Below are 11,699 nucleotides of genomic sequence, written 5' to 3'. Positions count from 1 at the left end.
AGAACTATTTTTAGTAAATACAATTTTTTTTATATGAAATTCTCCTTTTTTTTTTCGTAACTCTCTTCTTCTTCTGTTGAAATGAAATAAATAACTCTTTTTTTTTTTACTTTTTTCTAACTCTCTTATTCTTTTTTCGAGCAAATTCTTTTCTTCTTTCCTTTTCAAACCCTTTGTATGTGCTGAATGAATGATTTGGGGGAAGGATTGAGTTCAATTTAAAGAGTTTCAACCCTTCATTGCTTGTTCTCCTGCATGCCAGCATCTGCTCTACGTCCCCCAGTATTGTACAGTAATATGGAACTACTCGAAAACGTGCGAGAATCTCTACCTCCACGCCTCCGTGTTGCTGTGGAGCTGCCACGTGCTTGTCGTAGTTTGCAAAAGCTGGTCAGAACGTCAGAGCATCATGCCCCTCTCGTGTTGCCCGAGAGCCTCTACGTCGACGATGGCTCGCTGCTAACACGCTCTTTGCGTGTTGAACTCATCAACAATTATGCAAAACTCTTCTACTACTAATATTAGACAAAAACACCATTAAATTCTTCATAATAAAATTAATTTATGTCTAAAAGTTACTTCTTTTATTTTTAATTTAGAGAGAAAAAAATGTAGATATATTTTTTTGAGAATGAGATATTTTTTTAAGTGGTATAAATTGAATTTTGGATACTCATATATAAATTAGATGATATAGTTGTTAATATTTATTTTAGATATTAATACAAAAAGTGTTGGATTTTTTTTACTTTAATCATGAAGCATTGAAGCCCATAAAATATTTTATGATACTATAGGATGATTGCGATCTATGAAATAAAATTGATTGAATTGCAACTTTAATAATTTTGGAAAATTTTAATAGGGTTTGGTTAAAATTTTAATTTTTAAATAAATGTATAAGAAATGAATATATTAAAAATTTAAACCTTTTATTTTTTGTTATATTTTAATTAATAACCTTAATAAATCTTCTTGAATAATAAAGAATAAATTGGAAATCATGAATGATGTTAACTTCGTGTTTTCATGATTACTGGTTATTATTTTATTTGGTTGTGTAGTTTTCAAAATGGCATTTCTCAAAATTTAAAGCTTAGGTAAGTTTGGGTGCGATAAAGTTGTTATAAAAATATATTTTTTGATAAATTTTTTTAATTTTTTACTGTGTTTGATAAAATTTTAATAATAAAAATTAAAATATTAGAAAAATAAAAGAAAATATTTTTTAGAAGTTATAAGTTACATCTTTTGTTAGAGGTAAAAATTCAAGTGCAGTTAACTTCATGTAAAGTATATAGCTGAAAATCGTTAAATAATTTAACATTTCCCATTTTAATACATCAGATTCAAAATTCATTATATTGATGCTCAAGGTACAACTCTGAACATTATATTAGTCTTTAGATCTTTTCTAACACTGAGTAAGCAAATAAAATACTCTACTAAATTCTGACTTATTAACTTGGATACTGAACTAAATGATGTCGTTTCGTATTATTATGTAAAGAAGGCAAAAACAAAAAAATAAACGAAGAATAATTTTTTTTGTTTAAGTATCTTCCCTTATTCTTTAAAGTTAGTTTAATATTTTGTTGGTTGATTCAACTTTAGAAAGGATTTGGGACTAATATAATATTAGAGGTTAGATTTCGGAGACCAATATAATAAATTTGGATTTGTTCCGTCCTGTGAGAAGTCGCCGAGCTATGGCAATCTCTTCCGAGCAATGTGTTACTTATCCTGAAGAGCTATAGGTCGGCACAACTGGAACATCGCGGCGGAAATATCTGCAAAAGATACTCCAACGCTCAAGTCAGTAGAAGGCTTTTTAGAGAATACTATAACTTAACATAAGACTTAAATTAGTACCTGAACTTTTTCGAGATTGTATGCTTGGTTTTATAGATGATTATTTTACCCGTTGTGTGGATAAGTCTGAGATTCTTGGTTGGTTATTGAGTGTCGTTCTTTGTGGTAACGTTTAGAAGATAATGTTTGACTATTTTGAAGTTGTCACCGAGTTCTATGTTAACTCTTCCGTATTATGTGGTTAGTTATGATTTGATTCTCTAGCCGAGGTATAGGGTACGTATCATAGCCCCCAAGCTTTCCTTTGTGCCTCAGAGAAAATATAGGTGAGCTTTCGGATTTTTTGTATATACCTCAGCTGTCGCACACATATTGTCCCCAACCTCGCCTTTGTTTCTTTCAGAATATAAACGGTTTTGTAATAAATGCGCGCATAGTTTTCCGCACCAGATGATTTGATTGATGTGAGACGTAGCACTGATTTTGGAGTGTCCCTGGCCGTTGGATGGTAGGGGAATGAACGAATGGCCTAGATTTTGGAACAGTTATTAAAGAGAGAGCCGTTTCATTTTATTACCTTGGATAATTTCACTAATTGTCTTGGTTCTTTCTTTCTTTTTCTTTGCTGTTTGAATAGAAAGGAGTTTATGTTTCATCTAGTTTTCAAAGGATGAGTGGCAAATGTTGGTGTTGATAAATTCCTCTTATATTTTCTGTTTTATCGTTTTATCTCTGGGAATGGAGAAAGCTAAAGTTGTTACGGAGGATGATCCTTGTAGTTGGGTCAATGAGAGGGTAAGAAACTGTGTGTCTTGCTTTAACGATACTGATTCAGTCAAGCTTCTTGGGTCCGATGTGTGGGTTAGAGGTGGTAGTGATATTAGGATAGAGTTGTTGGCTTGCGGGGAAGAAGATCGTGTGTGTGAGAAGGTGGATGGTTGGGCGTATTTTTATATGTATAGTTGTTTGTTCATAGAATTGGGTGTTAGGCTCCCTTTTACAGACTTTAAGTGTGGAGTTCTATATTGGTTGAACTGCTCCCTTACCCAGCTACATCCAAATTTCTGGAGTTTCGTTAGGGCTTTTGAGATTTTAATGGAAATTTTAGAACATCCTCCATCACTTAGACTATTCTTTTCTATTTTCCAAGCTAAGGGAATTAGACGGGGCTTGTGGGTGAATCTGAATAGTGATCCGGGTAGGTCTGGGCTTGCTTTGTACAAATCTTTATTTAAGGATTTTAAGATCATATTTGTGAAGGTTAGAAGTGTGAAGGAGGAGTTTCCTTTTTGCTTAAATGAGTTTCTGAAGGAGAGGTTTCCTATTTCATGGTGTCCTGAGACTGTTCAGGTATTGGATGTTGATGATAGGTGTTCTGATGATAACCTGGTGATGGAGCTTTTGTTAGAGATGTTGAGGTCTAAAAAATCATTGTCAGTTGGCGAGTTGTTGAAGTGGGGGTCGGATAAGGAAGCTGTTTTGGATTACCTAGGTAACTTGGTATGGTAATTTATTTTTCATGCTTTCCTCTGGTTGCTTATGATAGTATGTCTTTTGGTTTTCACAGCTGAGAAAGTTCACACTATCACAACTGCTGGGTTGAAGTCTTTTTTTTAGCAAGAGAAAGAAGAACGAGAAGGAAGGGTCAACTACTATTGCTAGGCACGGACCTATACACATGAGTAGGGGGCACTTGCCCCACCGTGATTTTGATTTTATATATATATATATAATATACACCCATTTTAATTTTTTAAATGATCCCACTACAAATAAACTAAGTCCAATTGCTAAAGTTCCAAACTCGCTTTTTTAACCTAATCAAATTTAGTCTTCTCATATTCTCAAATTTGAACCGTCACTCTTTTATTCTCATAAACACTCTTCTTAGTTTTATATTCTTAACCTTATTTTTCTATTATTTGTTTAGTGGTCATATTCTCTTCATCAAAAGATAAATTTTAAATTCTTTATATTTTTTATATAGCTCTTTATGACTCTATGTATCTTCCAATTTCATTTTTTCTCCTTTTGATATTTTTAATTGCAAATTTTAATCAAGCAATTATAGTTTAGGTATTAATCTAATTTTTTATTCTTTTCATAACTTTGTATATTTTATTTTTTCTCAATTTATTGATCTTTATTATTTATTTTTATCTTTTGTTCTATTGTATGTAACTATGTTGAATATAAATTTTTAAAGTGAATTGATCAATTTACTAATTTAGAACATTTTTTTTATTTTTAGAAATAGTAATGAAAAAATATTTTAAAAGCTGCCACTAGAATCTGAAGTCACTCCATTAGTCTCTTCTAATAAAAAGAAGTCCTTAGAATTTAATGTCGAAAGCCTGGTAGCTGATCCTAGACAACGACCCAAAATTTTAAATTATGATCCAAATGTTAGAGATGAAGTTAGACGAGCTTATTTGCAAAATGGTCTTTGTCAACCAAGATGACATGATTTTTTACAAACATATTTTGGGACTTTTCTCAGTAGATTTAATGCTAATTGGTTTGTTGAATTCGCCAATTGGTTGAAATGGAAAAAGATCCTCTAAAGTGACAATATTAGTAAATTAGTAAAGTGATGTTTTAATCACCTTTGAATTTGTAATATTTATTATTAATGAGCTCCACTATCTTAATTCAATGGTGATTAATGATGTACTTTTTTCTCTAAAGTGATAATACAACTTTAGAGGAGTCAAATCCGGTTGGAATATAGTATTTTAAAAGATGATGTCTTTTGTCTTTGTTGCAATCTTATGAAACCTGATGATGCGAGTGGTGATGCTTTTGTAAAAGAGGGTTTTTCAAATTGAAAAAAGAATGAGCAATTAGAAACACATGTTGAAAACCATGATAGTGCTCATAATCAAGTTGAGAATGAAATAATTATTTAATATTTTTAAAATATAAAAACAAAAAGAGAAGTACCTTCAAGATTTGAAGAGAACAAAATTAATGGCTAATGTAGTTTTTGTTTTATTTTTTTATATTCGAATAACTAATGTGCACTTTTTTTTTTATATTTTAGATTAATATATCTTTTGATAATAATGTGCATTATTTTTTTCCCCATAACATAAATTTTCTGGGTCCGTTACTGAGTCTATTGCTGAGAAGGATGGTGGCACCACTGTTGGTTAACCTGAGGTAGATCCTGCTCGGAAGAGGAGAAGAGGGCAACTTAAGGGTAAGAACGCTGAAGTTATTGAGGTTAAGGGTGAGGTCTCAGTTCATTTGGAATTGGTGGAATCGGCTCATGAATCTCAGAAGAGGCTTCATAAATATCGTGATGACGATCACATAAAGTCTCTGTGGTCAAGGCTGTTTCCTTTTATGACTCTTGCTGACGAAATGTGCCGCTTTCCTGAGGATGTCAAGATGATCAACGAGGTTGGTCGTGTTGGGACGAGCTGTTTCCTCTAGATATATATTTCCTGCTATGTTAATTTTGTTCTTATTTTCTTCTACTAATTGTTCTTTATTTTGTAGGTTATTAGTGCTCGTATGATAGCTATTGGTCAAACGCAGGAGCTTGCCTTTGAGGTGGAAAAGAAATATGCTAGAAATGTGGTTGAGTTGACAACTAGTATTTAGGAAAAAGAAAGGATGATTTCTGACCTTTTTGTTTCAATGAAACAGAGAGAGACCGAGCTTACTGAGCAGAAGCGTCTCCAGCTTTTCGCCGTTGAAGAGTCAAAGACTACAAAAGATGAAAATACACAGTTGGTGGCTCAAGTGAAGGAGTTGGAGACCGAAGTTTATGAAGCCTTTGCACAAGGGTTCGACCGAGTTGTGTCTCAAGTGAGTGTTCTGTTTCCGAAGGCTGATGTGGCAAAGGTCGATGCCACCAAAGTGATTATCAATGGCGAGCTGGTTGATGATGGTGCTATGGCAAAAGATCAGAGCGAGGGCTTAAGCATTGGATATAAAGTAGAATAAGTTTATGTTTTTATGATTTGACTTCTGTGATCAGTTGTTATATTACCGAGGATATTTTATTTTGTTTTGTTAGACTGTTCACCGAGTATGAAGCTCGGTTCACTTTTTGGATTATATGACATGGTTTGATTTCTTTTGTATGATGTATTTGATAGATACAAGAATTATCATGGAATAGAATTGGTTATAGAATGGGTTTAATAATAATATCATTTGTAAAATGAATTGTGGCGTCCGGCTTCGTTAAAGCCCTCTTCGAGTAAAACCCAAAAGTCCTGGAAAAAATCTCGAAAGTGGGAAAAAGAGTACCTTCGTCCGCTTTATTACATCTCATGATTGGTATTTCCTTAAGGAAGAGACATTCCAGGTTCTTGGAATTGGGTCTTCTTTGAGTGTCTCTAGTTGATAAGCCTTCATGCCGAGGACTTTATAAACTCTGAATGGTCCTTCGCAGTTCGCTGCTAGCTTTCTATGAGCTTGTGGCTTCCTTGCTTCCTCTGTTCTTCGAAGGACGAGTTCCCCTTCTTCAAATGCTCGGGGGACAAATTTTTTGTTGTGTCTTCTTTCTATAAGTTGTTTTATTGAGTGTTGTCTCATGGCTGCCATGTCTCTTTCCTCTTCAATGAGGGCCAAGTCGGCTATTCTTGTATTAGCATTATGGCTTTGATCATATAGCTCGGGTCTCAAGGTTGGTGTGCTGACCTCCACAGGTATGAGTGCCTCTGCTCTATATACCAGCTTGAAGGGGGTTTCCCCTGTAGCTAATTGGATTGTTGTATTGTAGCTCCATAGAATTTCTAGGATGAGGTCGGCCCATTCTCCTTTGGTCTCAGCGAGCTTTTTCCTTAAACCCTGTAATATAACTCGGTTAGCCGATTCAACCTGCTCATTTGTTTGTGGGTGCTCGACCGAACTGAAATGATGTTTAATATTAAAATTTTGCAAGAATGAGGGGAGCTTATGATCAATAAATTGTCTTCCATTATCGGATATTATTTCTCTTGGTATACCGTACCTACATATGATGTTTTTCTATAAGAAAGATCTCACCTTTTCGGCTGTTATGCATGCCAGTGGTTGTGCTTCTATCCATTTTGAGAAGTAGTCTATTGATACTAAAAGGAATTTTACCTGCCCTGGTGCTTTCGAGAAGGGTCCGAGGATGTCTAGTCCCCACCTGTCGAAGGGCCAGCTTACCTCTATAGTATGCAATTTCTCAGGTGGCGTTGTTGATATTGTAGCGTGTTTTTGACAATTGTCGCATGCCTTAACTTTAGCGATGCAATCTCTTTTCATTGTTGGCCAATAATATCCCGTTCGTAGGATCTTAGCAGCTAGAGCACGGCCTCCCATGTGGTTTCCACATACTCCTTCATGTGCCTCTGCCATTACCACATCTGCATCATCCTTGTTGATGCATCTGAGTAGTGGTTGTGAGAATCCTCGCTTGTATAAGGTGTTTCCGATTACTGTGTAGAAACTTGCTCTTCTTCAAAAGAGCTGCGGATTTGTCTCTCCTCTTGGGATAGTTCCTGCATTGATATACTCGAGGAAAGGTGTCCTCTAGTCTCCTATCTGTGTAATGCTTAATACACAATTTAGTTCAAAGCTTGGTTTTTCAAGTGTTAGTTGTGACAGTGTTGGTGTGTGTGTTGTTGGCCTAGTGGTAGCTAATTTAGATAGCACGTCGGCCCTGGTGTTTTGTTCTCTTTTCACATGCATAATTTCAAATTTATTGAACTTTGAAATAAGATCCTTTGCTATGAGCCATTATTTTTCTAACAAAGGATCTTTTACCTGGAAGTCGCCTCTGATTTGTTGCACTACTAGTAAGGAGTTGCAGTAGACTGTGAGTCGGGGTATTCTTAAGCTTTGAGCGAGCTTTAATCTGGCTAGCAGAGCTTCATATTCTGCATGGTTGTTGCTTGCTGTGAAAGAGAAGTGTAATGACTATTCAGCTATGACTTTCTCTCCCTCTTTTAGTAGCACTCTTGCTCCGTTTCCTTCTCGATTCGATGCTCTATCTACATGTAGCCTCCAGCTTTGTTCTATATGTTGTGCCTCAGTTGTCATTTTTGAGATAAAGTCGGCCAGTATTTGTGATTTCAAGGTCTTCCTTGGTTGGTACTGTATATCAAACTCAGAGAGCTCGACAGACCATTTGATCAGGCGTCCAGCTAATTCGGGTCTTGTCAAAATTTGCCTCAAAGGTTGATCTGTTCGTACTATTATCGTGTGGCTTTGGAAATAGTGCCTCAGTCTTCTTGCTGTAGTGACCAGAGCTAGTTCCAGTTGTTCTATCTTTGGTATCTTGTCTCTGTTGGTTGTAGCACTCTGCTGATGAAGTATACGGGCCTTTGTATTTTTCTTGTTTCAACAACTAGAATGAAGCTTATAGCATGGTTAGATATTGATAGGTATAAATCCAATGGTTTACCTGCTTCTGGTCTCTGGAGTATCGGAGGTGATGATAAGAGCTGTTTTAGCTCGGCAAAAGATTTTTTGCACTCATCAGTCCATGTAAATTTTTTGTTCTTAGAAATTGTTTGGAAAAAATGGTATGATCGGTTTGCTACTATGGGCAGAAAACGTGACAGTGCAACCACCCTCCCTGCTAGTTGCTGGACTTCTTTTATTATTTTGGGGCTTGCCATGTTTAGTATAGCATCACATTTTTCTGGATTTGCTTCAATTCCTCGTGAAATTAGCATGAATCCGAGGAATTTTCCTCCTTGGACCCTGAAGGCGTATTTTTCTGGGTTGAGCCTCATGTTGTAGGGTCGGACTTGGTTGAAGATTTCTAATAAGTCATCACAATGTGCGCCTCGTGCTGGTGTTTTTGCTACCATACCATCTACGTAGATTTCCATATTCCGACCTATTTGTTTTTGGAATACCTTGTCCATTAGCCTTTGATATGTTGCACCTGCATTCTTTAGACCAAATGACATTACCTTATAACAAAAATTTCTGTGTTTTGTTATGAAAGCTGTTTTGCTTTGGTCTTCTGGGTGCATAAGGATATGGTTATAACCAGAGTATGCATCCATAAAGCTTAAGCTATTAAAACCGGAAGCATTATCTACTAATCTATCAATGCAAGGTAGTGGATAAGCATCTTTAGGGCAAGCCTTATTTAGATTTGTAAAGTCGACGCACATGCGCCATTTACCTGAGCTTTTTCTTACCATTACCACATTGGAGAGCCATGTGCTGAAGCGGATCTCTTTGATGAAACCCGCGTTGAGAAGCTTCTTGGTTTCTTCAAGGGATGCTTGCATTTTTTCTGTTCCGAGGTTTCTTTTCTTTTGGGCAAAAGGTTGGATTGCTTTGTCGATAGCCAACCTGTGACAAATGACCTCTGGATCTATTTCAGGCATGTCGGCGGGTGTCCATGCAAACAGATCGGTGTTGTTTTGAAGTATGGAGATTAATTTTGATCATTCTTCTCCTTTAAGAGCTTCTCCGATGTATGTGAATTGCTCCTCCTTGTTGGTCAACATAATTCTCTGGAGGTTGTCCATGGGTTGAGGTCTTTACTTGAAATCCTCCCTGGGATCAAGTTTGGATAGTGTTAGGACATCGTTGGTATTGTGAATGGCTTGCACCCTTGAACAAGGTGTTTGTTTTTCCAAGTTTTGCTTTAGGTTAGCATTGTAGCACTACCGAGCTTCTTGGTGATCCGCATGTACTGTTGCAATTCTATTTTTCTGCACAGAAAACTTAACACACAAATGTAAAGTAGACACTACTGTTCTGAATACATTCAGAGCAGGTCTTCCGATGATGATATTATAGGGACTAAAACAATCTACTAGAAGATACTAGACATCAATTGTTGTTTTTAACCATAAGTGTCCCAGGATGGGGACTCTTTCTCCGGAGAACCCAACTAGCTCTTTAGAGGACGGTTGCATTGCTTTTTCTGACAATTTCATTTTTTTAAAAGTAGAATAAAATAAGACATCGGCACTGCTGCTTGGGTTTAGTAGTGTTTTTCTTACCAATAGTTCTCTAGCTTGGATGGAGATTACCACTGGATCATCAAGGTTGGGGCTTGTGGAACTGAGGTCGGATTGTGTGAAGGTTATTGTGATGTCTGGAGCATCTTCTTTCCGTGATTGCATTGTTTCTTCGATTACTAGCATGGCCCGATAACTTCGCTTTCTTGCCGAGGTTGTTTTACCCCCCACCTGCGTATCCTCCTGATATATAGTTTATAATACCTCTTGATGGGTTAGGGTTTGTCCATTTTCCTTTGTCCTTTTCTATTGACGTTTGCTTATGCTTGTCTTGGTCTGAGTTGTTTTCTTTGTCCTTTCGTGCTTCGATATACTTGTCTAGGAGACCTTGCTGAGCAAATCTCTCCAGCAAGTCCTTTGCTATCACACACCCATCCGTTGTGTGTCCAAACTTCTGGTGGAAAGCGCAGTATTTATTTTTGTCCACAAATCTCTGGTCCTGATAGCTTCCTGCTCGGCCAGGGGGTTTGATTATTTTGGCGTGAAGGATCTCCTTGATTATGTTTTTCCTCTTGGTGTTGAATCTGGTGTAGGTATCAAACTTTGGGGCGAGTTTGAAAGGTTTCTTCGGTTCTTTATTGTTCGGTGATCTAAAGGTCCTTTCTTCCTCCTTTATAGGTTGTTGTCTGTCTGTCTTCTGAGCTTCTCGAAGCTCTTCGACCTCCATTTGACCAGCAGCCTTTTCTCAAAATTTGTCCAGTATTTTTGGTTTTGTTACTGTGATCATCTCTTGGAACTTACCAGGTCTAAGGCCGCTTTTGAGGGCGTGTAGGTGGACCTTTGGGCTTAGATCTGATTTTTCTATGGTCGCCTCATGTAACACCCTAATTAGCCTAAGCTTTACCTCGCGTCGTAAAGCAAAGGATAATCAGAGATTACGACAATTCTAAGCTCATACATATAATATATAGAAAGAATTAATATAATCTAGAAGCTCGATGAAGGATATAGCTTAAAAACAGGATTTAAAAGCGCAAAACAAACTAACGAAGCTTCTAACTTAAAGCACAAGATATAGATATAATATAACAAAAGCTAAGTATATAATAGTATGAGAATCTAGCCACAGCTCGCGGAGTTTAAGCCGGCTAGCTATATACAGACTTACAGGAACCAGACAGTAAATCAGCTTATACAAGTTTTTCTCTCTCAATACAAGCCTCTAGGCAAAAGCAAAATACAAAAGATGAGAGACATATACAAAATAAATAAAAAACTCCAAAAGTATCCCTGATCCTCCGCTTCTGTCACCATAACAATAACTCACCGAGGAGGGTTGCGACCTGCATCTGAAAAACAAACAACAGAATATGGTATGAGAATTGGAGGTTCTCAGTATGGTAACAGTACCCAGTGATGTAGGATATAAGACCCCGGGACGCCCAAAGGCAATCCTAGACTTCATATCCATCACAAGATTTATCTAAAAGCATACTAAAATAATAAAGCATAATTTAAACCATAATACTATAAAAGGGTAATCTATCTTAGTGGATTATCTAACTAACAACTCTCCGCTGTCCCACAGCCTTCACCAACCTATCCTCCATGCGATCCCATCGCCACCACCTTTCGAACATCCTCAATCCCAGTAGAAAGCACAATTAGTTACAATGAAAGTAAAACATAAGTAGAAGCCTATAAGGCAAGTAATTCAAGTAGCAATTAGACATGTTATACAAATAGGCAAACAATTACAAGTCGCCAAAGCATACAAACAGATAGAAGATGCACATGATGAATGCCTGTCCTACTGGCTGTGATATCACATTGTCGGTTCAACTACCAACCCGACACATCTCCATGGAGATGTCGCCCTTCGGAATCATCATTGGGAACCTCTGAGTTATGGTGCCCGGATCACCGTCCAGGATTTTGTGCCTGCACACTCTATTGATCCGAAGGGATGCG

The sequence above is a fragment of the Arachis ipaensis genome, chromosome B02 (assembly GCF_000816755.2).
Source record: "Arachis ipaensis cultivar K30076 chromosome B02, Araip1.1, whole genome shotgun sequence".
NCBI classification, from domain to species: domain Eukaryota; kingdom Viridiplantae; phylum Streptophyta; class Magnoliopsida; order Fabales; family Fabaceae; genus Arachis; species Arachis ipaensis.
This window is presented reverse-complemented; position numbering follows the sequence as displayed.